Consider the following 13981-nt stretch of genomic DNA (forward strand, 5'->3'; position numbering starts at 1 on the left):
CGAATTTAACCCCCAAACAACCGCGGCCCCGGCCGCGAACCTCCCCACTGAACACCACCCCTCATGTAGTGCCAGCATCCCTTCAGAGCGACGTGACCTTCGGGTCCGGGAGGAGCTCGAGCCACCCACCGACGAGCACGGATCCGAGCGGCTCGGCAGCCGGCCGAGCCCCGAGGCGGTACATAACTATCTGGAGACCTGCTTTTCATAGCTGTTGCAAGACCTGGCGAAAATGCACCTAGCTGGCAAACAGCCTCGAGCAACACATCATAAGCCAGCGAGCCACAGGTTGGGGACCCTTGGTTTAGATCAAAGCATATTCATGTGTGTGAATGGCCCAGTCACAGTCCAGCCCTGAATCCCATTGAGAATCTGTGGAAAGACTTGGAAACTTTTGTTCACACATGCTCTACATCTCACTGAGCTATTTTACAGATAAGAATGGGCAAAACTTTCAGGCAAATGAAATATATATATGAAATGAAATGAAATATAAATGTGAAAAACTGATAGAGACATAACCCAAACGACTTGCAGCAGTTATTGCAGCAAAAGGTGGCACTACAAAGTATTGACTCAGGGCCTATGTCAAATGCATGTCAGAATTTCCAGATTTATATTTTTAAAATATTTAGAAAGCCATGTATAATTTCTGTTAATTTTCACAAATATTTGCTACTTTGTGTTGATATATCACATAAAGTCCAAAAAAATACATTTAAGTCTTACTAATGATCATGCCTGGGGCAGATGGGTGTGTGGCAGCCGGCTGTGATGTTCTCTGTGAGATCATTGAGAAGCTCATAACTTGAAAAGCAGGCCGCACCCATCGCTTCACTATGATTGGTCTGCCAATATACAAGTGCATCTCACTAAATTAGAATATCATCAAAAAGTTAATTCATTTCAGTTATTCAATACAAAAAGTGAAACACATATATTATATAGAGTCATTACACACAGAGTGATCTATTTCAAGTGTTTATTTCTGTTAGTGTTGATGATTATGGCTTACAACCAATGAAAACACAGAAGTCATTATCTCAGAAAATTAGAATAATTACCACAAAACACCTGCAAAGGCTTCCTAAGCATTTAAAATAGTCCCGTAGGCTACACAATCATAGGAAAGACTGCTGACTTGACAGATGTCCAGAAGGCAGTCATTGAAACACTCCACAAGGTGGGTAAGCCACAAAAGGTCATTTCTAAAGAAGCTGGCTGTTCACAGAAGTGCTGTATCCAAGCATATTAATGGACAGTTGAGTGGAAGGAAAAAGTGTGGTAGAAAAAGGTGCACAAGCAACCGGGATAATCACAGCCTTGATAGGATTGTTAAGAAAAGGTAATTCAAAAATTTGGGGGAGATTCACAAGGAGTGGACTGCTGCTGGAGTCAGTGCTTTAAGAGCCACCACCCACAGACGTATCCAGGACATGTGCACAAACTGTCACAGTCCTTGTGTCAAGCCACTCATGACCACTAGACAACACCAGAATCGTCTTACCTGGGCAAATGAGAAACAGAACTGGACTGTTACTCAGGGGGTCCAAGGAGCTGTTTTCAGATGAAAGTAAATTGTGCATTTCATTTGGAAATCAAGATCCCAGCGTTTGGAGGAAGAGTGGAGAGGCCACAATCCAAGTTGCTTGAGGTCTAGAGTGAAGTTTCCACAATCAGTGATGGTTTGGGGAGCCATGTCATCTGCTGCTGTAGGTCCACTGTGTTTATTAAGACAAAAGTCAGCGCAGCCGTCTACCAGGAAATTTTAGAGCACTTCATGCTTCCCTCTGCCGACAAGCTTTTTGGAAATGGAAATTTAATTTTCCAGTAGGACTTTTCACCTGTCCACACTGCCAAAAGTAACAGTACCTGGTTCAATAACAACAGTATCACTGTTCTTTGGTAATCAGGGGCAGGTCTGTTTTGAGTGTAACCTGTCTTGTTAAACTGCTTTATTGTCTTGAAAACCGTGCTGCAGCTCAGTTTCAGGGTGTCGGTAATCTACTTATAACCTAGGCCATCTTTATGTAGGGAACATTTCTTTTTTTCAGCTACTCAGAGAATTTTTTGCCATATGATACCATGTTGAACTTACAAAAATGGGGAGCACAACCGAATGATATTATAATAAGGCAATTTTTATTGTAGCAAATTACATGAAACCATTTAAAATTTGACAAACACACTAATAACACGGTGTGAGACTCCACAACAAACTCACAATGATGAGAAAAATATGCCACTAATTATCCTTCCATTTCTGATGTGGGTTGAGCACATGTGTTTGTGTTCCTGTGATGACTTTTCACAATGTTCTAATGGATGTTATGCATAGATTTGATTGTGATATCGATATATAACTGTGTATATTATCATCCTATGCAGGCAAAAAATTGATGTGCATCATTTATCACAGGACACATTATGGTTTGATTGTGATATATTGTACCCACATGTCAGTTATGTCATTCTGTTGGGGGGGGTTGATAAATTGATAATTAGTGGCATATTTTTCTCACCACTGTGAGTTTGTTGGTGAGTCTCACACCGTTTTATTAGAGTGTTTGTCACATTTTAAATGGTTTTGTGTAATTTGATACAATAAAAATTACCTTATTATAATATCATTTGATTGTGCTCCCCATTTTTGTGCAGTTCTTTTTTCTCCTTGTTCTCATTATTATTGACTGCACGTTTGAGCATCCGAATTATCTAATAATATTAGATTGACATTTTTGGCTGTGCACCCCTTGTTTGTTCATGTTGAACTTCCAGTGACCAGTATGAAAGCGTGTGTGAGTGATAACACCAAATTTAACGCAACTGCTCCTCACTCACACCTGAGACCTCGGAACACTAATGAGTCCCATGACATTGGGGAGACGAAATAGCTAATTGGGCACAATTTGACCTTTTTTTTATTTGGGGTTTATTCACTTTTGTTGCCAATGGTTTAGACATTAATAGCTGTGTGTTGAGTTATTGGCACACCAAGTTAACAGTGTTATACAAGCTGCACACTGACTATCTACAATGTGTAAAAGTGTCATATATTAAGTGTCCTATGTGAAGATATAATAGGATATTTACAAAAATGTGAGGGTTGTACTCACTTTTGTCATATGCTGTGCGTGTGTGTGTGTGTGTGTGTGCGTGTGTGTGTGTGTGTGTGCGTGTGTGTATATATACATATATATATATATGTATACTGTATATATATGTATAGATATATATATATATATATATGTATATATATAAAGTACAGACCAAAAGTTTGGACACACCTTCTCATTCAAAGAGTGTTCTTTATTTTCTTTATTTTCATGACTGAAAATAGTAGATTGACATGAAGGCATCAAAACTATGAATTAACACATGTGGAATGAAATACTTAACAAACAAGTGTGAAACAACTGAAAATAGGTCTTATATTCTAGGTTCTTCAAAGTAGCCACCTTTTGCTTTGATTACTGCTTTGCACACTCTAAGCATTCTCTTGATGTGCCTCAAGAGGTAGTCACCGAAAATGGTCTTCCAACAGTCTTGAAGGAGTTCTCAGAGATGCTTAGCACTTGTTGGCCCTTCTGCCTTCACTCTGTGGTCCAGCTCACCCCAAACCATCTTTTGGATTGGGTTCAGGTCTGGTGACTGTGGAGGCCAGGTCATCTGGCGTAGCACCCCATCACTCTCCTTCTTAGTCAAATAGCCCTTATACAGCCTGGAGATGTGTTTGGGGTCCTTGTCCTGTTGAAAAATAAATGATGGTCCAACTAAACGCAAACCGGATGGAATAGCATGCTGCTGCAAGATGCTGTGGTAGCCATGCTAGTTCAGTATGCCTTTAATTTTGAATAAATCCCCAACAGTGTCACCAGCAAAGCACCCCCCCACCATCACACCTCCTCCTCCATGCTTCACGGTGGGAACCAGGCATGTAGAGTCCATCCGTTCACATTTTTTGCATCGCACAATGACACGGTGGTTGGATCCAAAAATCTCAAATTTGGACTCATCAGACCAAAGCACAGATTTCCACTCATCTAATGTCCGTTCCTTGTGTCCTTTAGCCCAAACAAGTCTCTTCTGCTTGTTGCCTATTCTTAGCAGTGGTTTCCTAGCAGCTATTTTACCATGAAGGCCTGCGGCACAAAGTCTCCTCTTAACAGTTGTTCTAGAGATGTGTCTGCTGCTAGAACTCTGTGTGGCATTGACCTGGTCTCTAATCTGAGCTGCTGTTAACCTGCGATTTCTGAGGCTGGTGACTCGGATAAACTTATCCTCTGCAGCAGAGGTGACTCTTGGTCTTCCTTTCCTGGGGCAGTCCTCATGTGAGCCAGTTTCTTTGTAGCGTTTGATGGTTTTTGCCACTGCACTTGGGGACACTTTCAAAGTTTTCCCAATTTTTCGGATTGACTGACCTTCATTTCTTAAAGTAATGATGGCCACTCATTTTTCTTTACTTAGCTGCTTTTTTTCTTGCCATAATACAAAATCTAACAGTCTATTCAGTAGGACTATCAGCTGTGTATCCACCAGACTTCTGCACAGCACAACTGATGGTCCCAACCCAATTTATAAGCCAAGAAATCCCACTTTTTTCAGTCATGAAAATAAAAAAAACTCTTTGAAAGAGAAGTTGTGTCGAAACGTTTGGTCTGTAATGTATATATATATATATATATATATATATATATATATACTGTGTATATATATATATATATATATATATGTATATATATATATAAAAATATATTTATATTTAAATTAATACAGACTATTAATTACAATTTCTCAATTCTCTTCTTTTTCAAGTACTATTTCATGTTGCCTAATACTGTATATGTTCTTTTTATCTTAATATTCAGCAGTGTTATCCGAAAGAAACAGCCGAATTGTGAACTTCTATTTTCCATACAACGTAAATTGACTTGAGAATGCAGTCCTTGAGCCAGTCTGACAGTACCTATCCTTGTGGATGAACTTACAAATCCATATATATAGCATTTCTCTAACACAAGTCGCCGAGACTGCCACTCACTGTCCTCCAAACCATTTATCATAGCAATTTTAAATAGCAGGTTGAGATTTATTCATATGGATAGCCTTTCAAAGAATGCACTATGCTCATCCAGCCAGGTAAAATGACTGCAAAGTCAATATTACCAGCTACTATATGACTACGCTTGCTGTTTCAATATTCCACGATTTCTGTATATTTTTAAAGGTGTTGTTTAATGGAGCAATATCCTGCCATATGACTTTCATAGAGATAGGACTCCTACTTTTCTCAATTAGACACTGTGGAGAAACACTAATGCGGGCTTTACACGTTGCAACATCGGTAACGATATATCGTCGGGGTCACGTCGTCAGTGACGCACATCCGGCGCCGTTACCGACATCACAGCATGTAAACCCTAGGAGCAACGATCACCGATCGCAAAAACGTCAAAAATCGTTGATCGGTGACACGTCGCTCCTTTTCATAATATCGCTGCTGTTGCCGGTACGATGTTGTTCCTCGTTCCTAAAGCACCACACATCTCTGTGTGAAGTCGCAGGAGCGACAAACATCTCCTTACCTGTGTCTCGCAAGCAATGCGGAAGGAAGAAGGTGGGCGGGATGTTATGTCCCACTCATCTCCGCCCCTCCGCTTCTATTGGCCGGCCGCTTAGTGACGTCGCGGTGACGTCGCTGTGATGATGAACGCACCTCCCCCTTGAAGGAGGTGTTGTTCGGTGGTCACAGCGATGTCGCCGACCAGGTATGTGCGTGTTAAGCTGCCGTAGCGATAATGTTCGCTACGGCAGCAATCACCACATATCGCATGTGTAACGGGGCGGGTGCTATCGCGCTCAACATCGCTAGCAATTGCTAGCAATGTCGCAGCATGTAAAGCCCACCTAAGGGTTTGTGCTAGAGATGAGCTAATCACTTAGGTAAACGGAATTTACCTTTAAATTTACAAAAAAAAAAGGAAGGCAGAATACAAACTTGTCATAATTCGACTTTTGCAAATCCAGCAAAATGGCAAATGACTGGGTGCCATATTGATAGATTCAAATGACCAATAAAGGGATAAATTAGTTAGCACTAAGTCTCATCTGGCCTCACCTGTACGATTGGCGCTCAAAATGTTGGATCAGTAGGAGCTTCGGATGTCAGAGCTCCACTGATCTGTTATTAGTGATCCATCCTAATGAATAGCCATAGTGTATAATATAAGTAGACACATATTAAAATGTTGACCATTTACATATGGGGTCACCTTATAATTTCACTGCAGCTGCCACTACTGGTAACATGTATGGCTACCCACAGCTTCATCGGTGATAACAGTGAATCCGCAGGGTGGCTTCAATTTAAAGGCATGTACTCATAAAGGTAACACAACTTCTCATTTATATCAGTCACTAGACAATATACGAATGAGAATATGCCATAATAAACAATGTCCATCTGTAAAGGATCTTCTGTTGCCAAATATGAAAGTCGGGTAGGCTTGTGGTAACTGTTACTTACCTTTGTCTTCCCATTTTTGTTATATACAATTCCAGTTCCTCTCCACACTCCTCAACTTCTAATGACACCCTAAATATCTGTCATGGTCTTCTCTCTGTTGGGGAGTTTTGTGACGGGTTCTGGGTCAGAGTCTCACTTTACCTTGTGAGACTCTGCTGATTAAATGAATTCCCTTTCCTTTGGGGAGGAGAAGGTTAAAGCCAGTTTAGCTTCTGACTCCTGGTCAGGTGTTTCTGGTTTGGACCCCTCCCAGGTCCTACATATGCCATCTGCTTCCAGCAGAGGGTGCTGGTTATTTTCATTCATTTGGAAGCTTGGCCAGGAGGAAAAAAGAGCTGGAGAGACCTTCTTGCTCTGTTGGCTGCAGCATTGGTAGTTGCTGAAGCAGTTCGTGGTGTGCTGGTGGTACAGTATGGAAGTTTACCAGTAGTCTGTTTTCTTCCCCCCCTTTTATGTTGTTTCCCCTTGTGCGTTTTAGTGGCTCCTTTGTGTGTGGTTGCCGTGTGTACGAGTTGTCATTTTCCTCTGTCCATGTCTGGTTGCAGTGTTTGTGTTTACGGTTGTGGTTCACCCCTCGGGGAGAGGGAATTACATCAGGGCTAGGAGAGGAGTCAGGGACACGCTGGTGCCTTAGACCTCGCTACCATCAAGCATACCTCTGAGCTAAGGGACAGCGCAGGGTATGCAGTCTGATGGTCAGCCCAGGTGTCCCGATCCTGTCATTCGCCCCCGTGACAGTATCTTTGCCTTCCTTCTAGCCAGCATTCCTGATTCTTTACTTTAATATCTAATACTTTTATCTCCAGCCAAGGTTGAAGTGTTTCCAGAGATCATTTAATTATCACATAAATTATTGTTGCATAATTGGTAACATTCTTAGGATTTTCTAATTTTCCAACTGTTTTGAGATTGGAAAAAAATCTAACCAAGCAGCATCTAAATATTGTAGAAAAAACCTGACAGAGCATTTTAAGTATGGAGAGATAAAATGGAATCCATTGGAATAAATAGCTTGAGGCGATGCACTTCACTTGGCTTTACGTTTACATTCTCTGAGCATCAGCAGGATCTTTCAATTTCCTCAGGGTCACAGAAAAAAATCCTACTAAAATAAAATCAGTGCAGATTACAGTCTACGATGTGGCTATTCTCCTTGAATTAAACATGTGACTTTAGCTATGCTGTCTCACTTTTATGAAACAAACATGAGGAGTGAGTAATTTATATTCAAATGCCTCATTATTCACAACTTCTGCATCCCAAGTCCCATCACCTAGTCATATTTCATATCTAGAAGCAATCAATTTTCTTATGAAAGTCTATCATTGTAACCTACATCCATGATGCATTGGCCATAAGTGCAGGCTGTATCAATGCAATGTTTTCATTTCTCCTTATGCTCCGTCCAAGATACCCAGGGGAAATAACACAGATAGTCATTGGTATTGCAGACAGGCCAAGGAGCAGCCATGCGATTATTCCTAAACAGCAGGGCAATTTATTCCGATAAACAACACAATTTTGTGTGAGTGAAAAAAGCTATATCTATACATGAGGATGTCTACAGGGACACATTACCCTAAACAATTTACGCCTATTGAAGTATTTTATTTTTGGAAAAGTTTAGGTTTTCTACAAATATTTCTATTGTATGCTCCTAGTAATATTTTCATACTTACACAATTCACAATAATAAAAAATTATAGTAAAAAACTAAATATTATTATTAAGGAGACATTAAAAGTATCCCTAAAGTATGTCTGAAATCCCAAGCAATCTACATATCAAAACTTGTCCTAGAAAGAATGCTGATCTGAAATGTCATATGAACAGAGATTCAATATGGATGACTGGTCAGGAATAGGTAACATTGAGCAGAGGTAGAGGAGGGAAGACGTCTTTTATGCTGCTGGGCATAACGTAGTGAAATACAGAGCGTATAACATGGCTAACCTAGTCAACCATATACGGTTTACAGTAATGAAAGGAAAATACAGAATGTTCCATAGTGCAGATACCATTATGAAATGGATGAAACCAATTAAAGGCGTGAGATAGTATACTCACATTATACGATGTGCTACTACCAGGCACAATGTTGTTTTAAAGCCAAAGTAAAGTGAGTCAGCTGCAGTTCGACTCAAAATTCAGGCATAACAATCTCTGGTTGCTGAATAAATGGTTAAAAAATGGGTAACCAGTGGTGCAATGGATTTATGAAGGCGTAAAGGCGGATATGGAAGTACCAGGTTTATTCAGAATAAAACAGGATAAACGTTTCGGCACTGGACCAGGGCCTTCTTCAGTCCTTGTTACAGTACAACAAACAGAAATTTATATACACAAAAAGATAGTAAAATGAAATGTCATCATAGGGCAGGATGGATTAGAACCAAAATCTCTACCTTAGGAAGGTAGTACTGCTAACTCCAGAGCCACTAAGCACGATCATATGCTTTATTTATTTTTTTACATAAATAAAATGATTTAATTGCCTATCAAAGCTATACCATACAAAGATAAAACCATACATTTTCCATTTGGGGGTGCAGATTGCATGCATTGCTGTTATTTCTGGATAGTCGATGCAAATGGAAGACATTGTAGCCTTTTCACATGGTTAGGTGCAACACTTATGGCTGTTTGGGTAGTAAAAAGAAATTTGCACTTCTCTAAATGAAGAAGCAATAGCTTTTTCATAAGCTATCTAAAAATGATTTTCCTTTAATTTTGGAGACAAACAGGTGTACTGTTTTGAATATGAAGAAGTAATAGCCTCTCAACTAGAAGGGAAAAAACTTTTATCTTTTTCAGGCTATTTATTGAGGTCATCCTTTTTATTCATGTATGTATGAGTGGGTGCACACGATTAGGACATGCTGTGACTTGGACGCGGCGTCTCTTCTCTCGCGTTTCCGTGAGTGCTGTCCATAGGAGACTGCAGCGGCCTGTGCCCATGATCAAGGTTCAGGTCATGGTGGACTTTAGCTCTTTTCTCCCTGCAGAGAATACTCTCATCTTCACAACATAAATGACATGCTGCGGTTCTGAAAGCTGCACCCTTTGTCAGTTTACGCTGTGGAGAAAAGAAGCACAATGGGCAGGAGATTTCTATATATCCTATCCACTGTGCTTGTACTGTAAAATGTAGCATTTTAGATTCAGCAAAAACATGCTGTGTCTAAAACGCTGCACCCACCCTAGGAGAGTACACAGAGTGAGTGTGTTTACATGTCTCTTTTTTTTATATGGTTTTGTCATTTCATATTATATCTTTAATTCCCTTTCATGTTATTATTTTAATTTTGTTTTTTAGAAATATTTTTATTCCTGTAGTGTCATGACCTGTGACACAGCCCCATAATGTAATTCACTTGCTCTGTCTTATCATGTACATACATTCATGATGTTTGCTACCGTAATACAGCCTGCAGAAGACACTGGTGGAAATGAATAACCTGTTTATCTGAATAATCCTGTTACTTGCTTTTCTGTCTACTTTGACACCTTCATAAATAAGGTGCACCATTAATTACTTCTTTTTCTTAACTACTTATGTTCATTATTATAAGTTAACAACACCACATCTGAGGAGTAGCTATACACCATATGTATGCAACTGTTTTCAGTGCAGTTGAGGCAAAAGCATAGTGATGATATGTGTGACTAAAAGTCTCTGGATGAATCACACATATTACTAGATTTACACACTGAACGATAATCCAAATGTAAAACATACCAAACATAGATGGATAAATCTTCAACATGTGCAAGTGGCCCTAAGGAGCTTTAAAAGTATTCAATAAGACCCCTCAAAGGGATACACACATTCTCAGGGCAATTAGAGAATTTTGCATTTTTGCAATTCGAGGCTAACTGATTTACTGGAAATCAAATTTTTGGGAAAAATTTCATGAAACCGATGAATTAGCATTTGTAAAGATCCTCTTATATCTTGTTCATTTGGCCATATACTTTGTTCCTTTATTAGATAAAGTACAGACTGACATGAAGTTTTCTAGTACTTGCATAGATAATCTTTACTATCTCTTAATGCTTACTTTATATCACCCGCTCTTTTTATATAAGAATGTTATACTCTATGTTATTATAGTCTCATACCATTTTATTTTGTTAGCTTTTAACTCTTTCTAATGTTCTTATTTTCCATATATTATATGGACATTGCCAAGTGCTGAGGTGCAGAGTGCATAAAAGTTGACAAATACTATGCTTAGTCAATAACTACAAAGCTGCAAACCTCCTCTAATCAGCATCATTCCAAAAGCCGTGTGCTGGGGACTTAGCATGGGTTTCCATGAAAACCATAAATCACCAAGCACAATGCCAATCATGGGATGGCGTGGTGTAATGCAGACATCCACTGGAAATTGGAGCAGTGAACACAATCTGTGGAGTGAGGAATCACACTTCTCTAACTGGTAGCTTAGATTTGGTGACTGCCTGGAGAACTTTAGCTGCCCAAATGTATTCTGTAACTGTAATGTTCGGTTGAGGAGGGTTAATATTATTTTGGCTATCTTTCTCGAATTAGCCTATGCCTCTTCGTTCCAGTGAAGAGAAGTCTTTACGCATCAGCATACCAAAACATTTTGGATGATTGTATGCTTCCAAAATTGAGGGAACAGGTTGAGGAAGCCACTTGCTGCTCCAGCATGACTGTGCCCTAGTTCACAAATCAAGGGTCATAAAGGTATGGTTGGGGGAATTTGGTGTGGATAGACTTGAAAGACGCACACAGAACCTTCAGCTCAAACCAAATGAACACCTTTAGGATGTAGTAGGAAGTAAGCTGCAAGCCATGTCCTTTCAGTAACTAATTTCATAAATGTTCTTTTGAAAGAATAGCCAAAAAGCTCCAGAGAAACCCTTCCCAGAAAAACAGCCATTATTGTAGTAATGGAGGATCGGTGCCAAATTAATGCAAGTGGATTATAATCAGATGTCCTACAAGTGCTCCAACACACATCCATATAATGATTTTACATTTAACGATTATACTATTTTGAACATTATATTTTTCAGTTTGTTCCAAAAAGGGATGATTGCCGAGACCCACCCACTGGTTCCCCCTCCCCACCGCACAATGAATGAGACCACACATGGATTATCTTTTCTTTTGTACCTTATTGAAGGTATCCACGTAACACCATTCAATGTTGATATAAAAGGGGGGTTGCTTGTTATTTTGGCCACAGCTCTAACCACAGGCACAAATCTGATTTAGACATGAGGGAGGAGGCCCGATGCCTACGGCCGTTCATACTTGTAGAGCTGTAGGGGGAAAAAGCGCAATAGGGTCTTACCCGGTATGAGGGTAGAGAGACAGAAAGAGGTACACTCACCTGGTAGGGTTGTGCAAGTCACAACTCCTTATGATCGCATGTGAGTGCCTTTTTGTGGTTTAGCAGCGGCCCCGGAATGCAGTATATAAAATATAGGTCAGGTAAAAGAGAAAACCGGTTTAAATGCCGCGCTAAAAACCACTGATGTTGTAGATGAAAAAGATTTCCTTTATTTCATAATTCTACGCGTTTCAGAGACATCTCCGTCTCCTTCCTCAGGAAAATAAATCATATGAAATAAAGGAAATCTTTTTCATCTACAACATCAGTGGTTTTTAGCGCGGCATTTAAACCGGTTTTCTCTTTTACCTGACCTATATTTTATATACGGCCGTTCATGGCAGGTTGGCTCTCACCAAATCCCTCTTCCACTGGCTGTGACTTCTGAACTTGTAACAAAACTTTTTTAAGAGAGGGTGGGTGAGCGATAATGTTCACCCTGAGGGCAGATTGTGGTAAGAGGAAGGAGGGACTCCCGAGGCTGCTTATAAGACCTGGAGGAGGTCCCAGCAAGGAAAGGGGGGCAGCGGGGGCATTGCACAGTGGGGAGGAGGAAGAGGTGACCGTGGGAGGTCGTAGCGAGGGGCTCAGCAGTCAGGGGCAGTGGCATCAGCCACAGTGCCCTGCAGATTGCCGAGACCCACCCACCGGTTCCCCCTCCCCAATGTGCAATGAATGAGACCACACATGGATTATCTTTTCTTTTGTACTTTATTGAAGGTATCCACGTAACACCATTCAATGTTGATATAAAAGGGGGTTGCTTGTTATTTTGGCCACAGCTCTAACCAAAGGCACAAATCCGCCTTAGACCTGAGGGAGGAGGCCTGATGCCTACGGCCGTCCGTGGCAGGTTGGCTCTCACCAAAGCCCTTTCAGCAAAACCCTCTTCCACCGGCCATGGAGTGGCGAAGGCCCACGCCTGAGCTGCGACCCCCACACAGGGCCCTTATGGCCTGTTCGACCCCGTCCTGGATGTCCAACAGGAAAATATCTAGGACTATATCATTGAGGCTAAAACCATCTTCTAACACCAATCGGCTGATATCTGGCTCCAACATCTCGTGTCCGAGCACTATACCTCTTCCAGCCGCTATAAATTTGGCGATCCGCATATTAACGTGCCGCATAGACCGTTACACAGCTGCTATATTTCTTGCTCCTGTCCAACTCAATCTCAGTAATATACTGAATCATACTACAACTACGTTGCTAAAGAAGCCGCTAAACCTATGCAGGTCTGCTTGCATGACTGCCAGCAGCTCCTGGATCCTTACGGTTACTAGGTCGTTTCCACCCGCGTGGATGACCAGCACTGCTGGGCCCGTGGCTATTCTTGATATGCTCACTACCTCGGGCAGGACCTGTGTAAAGGCCAAGCCCCGAGCTCCTCTCCAGTGGAACTTGAGGTGACGAAATCTTAGCACGCTTCCACCTGGTCTCGACTCGGCCCGCCGTGCTACCCAGAATATGTGGGAGTGACCTAATATCCAGATGCTAGGTCTCGAAGGATCTAGGAAGAAAAACAGTTAGCTAATGTATTCAGCATTTTTATCATAGTCAGCGACCATCATTGTATTAGTGTTTTCATAGCTTTGTTGGTCTTTAGATAACTGAAATGAGTCTGGTTTTTTTTTTTTTTGTGTACCATGACGTGATAAACAGTGCACACCTGGTTGCGGGGAAATACAGGACCGAATGGTTAAATATGATTAGTTATCTGAGGGATGGGGAAAAGGTATAGAAACGACCGAGGCCGGTTCGAGGGTGGACTTTGTGGTTAAACTTGGTGGTTGGCAGGGATCACGGTTAAATTAGGTCTGGCCTGATATAGTGGAAGAAACAGTCTGATTTCCAACGCTCTATCCACTGGCTGTATCTCTTTCTCATTCGTGAAGCCGGCCCTTGCTGCCTCGGTTGCTGCGCCGATGTGGAAGAAGTGCGTGCTGTAATCCCCTGGCTGTAAGCCCAGGCTGGAAAGTAACATTTTGAGCAAGGCCGAAAACTGGGTTGCCGTGAGTGGGGATCCCTCCGCATGCTCTAAAAAGAATTTGTAGGGAACCCGAGACTCTAAGTAATGCTGCAAGAT

This window comes from Anomaloglossus baeobatrachus, chromosome 1, assembly GCF_048569485.1.
Source record: "Anomaloglossus baeobatrachus isolate aAnoBae1 chromosome 1, aAnoBae1.hap1, whole genome shotgun sequence".
In the NCBI taxonomy this organism is placed as follows: domain Eukaryota; kingdom Metazoa; phylum Chordata; class Amphibia; order Anura; family Aromobatidae; genus Anomaloglossus; species Anomaloglossus baeobatrachus.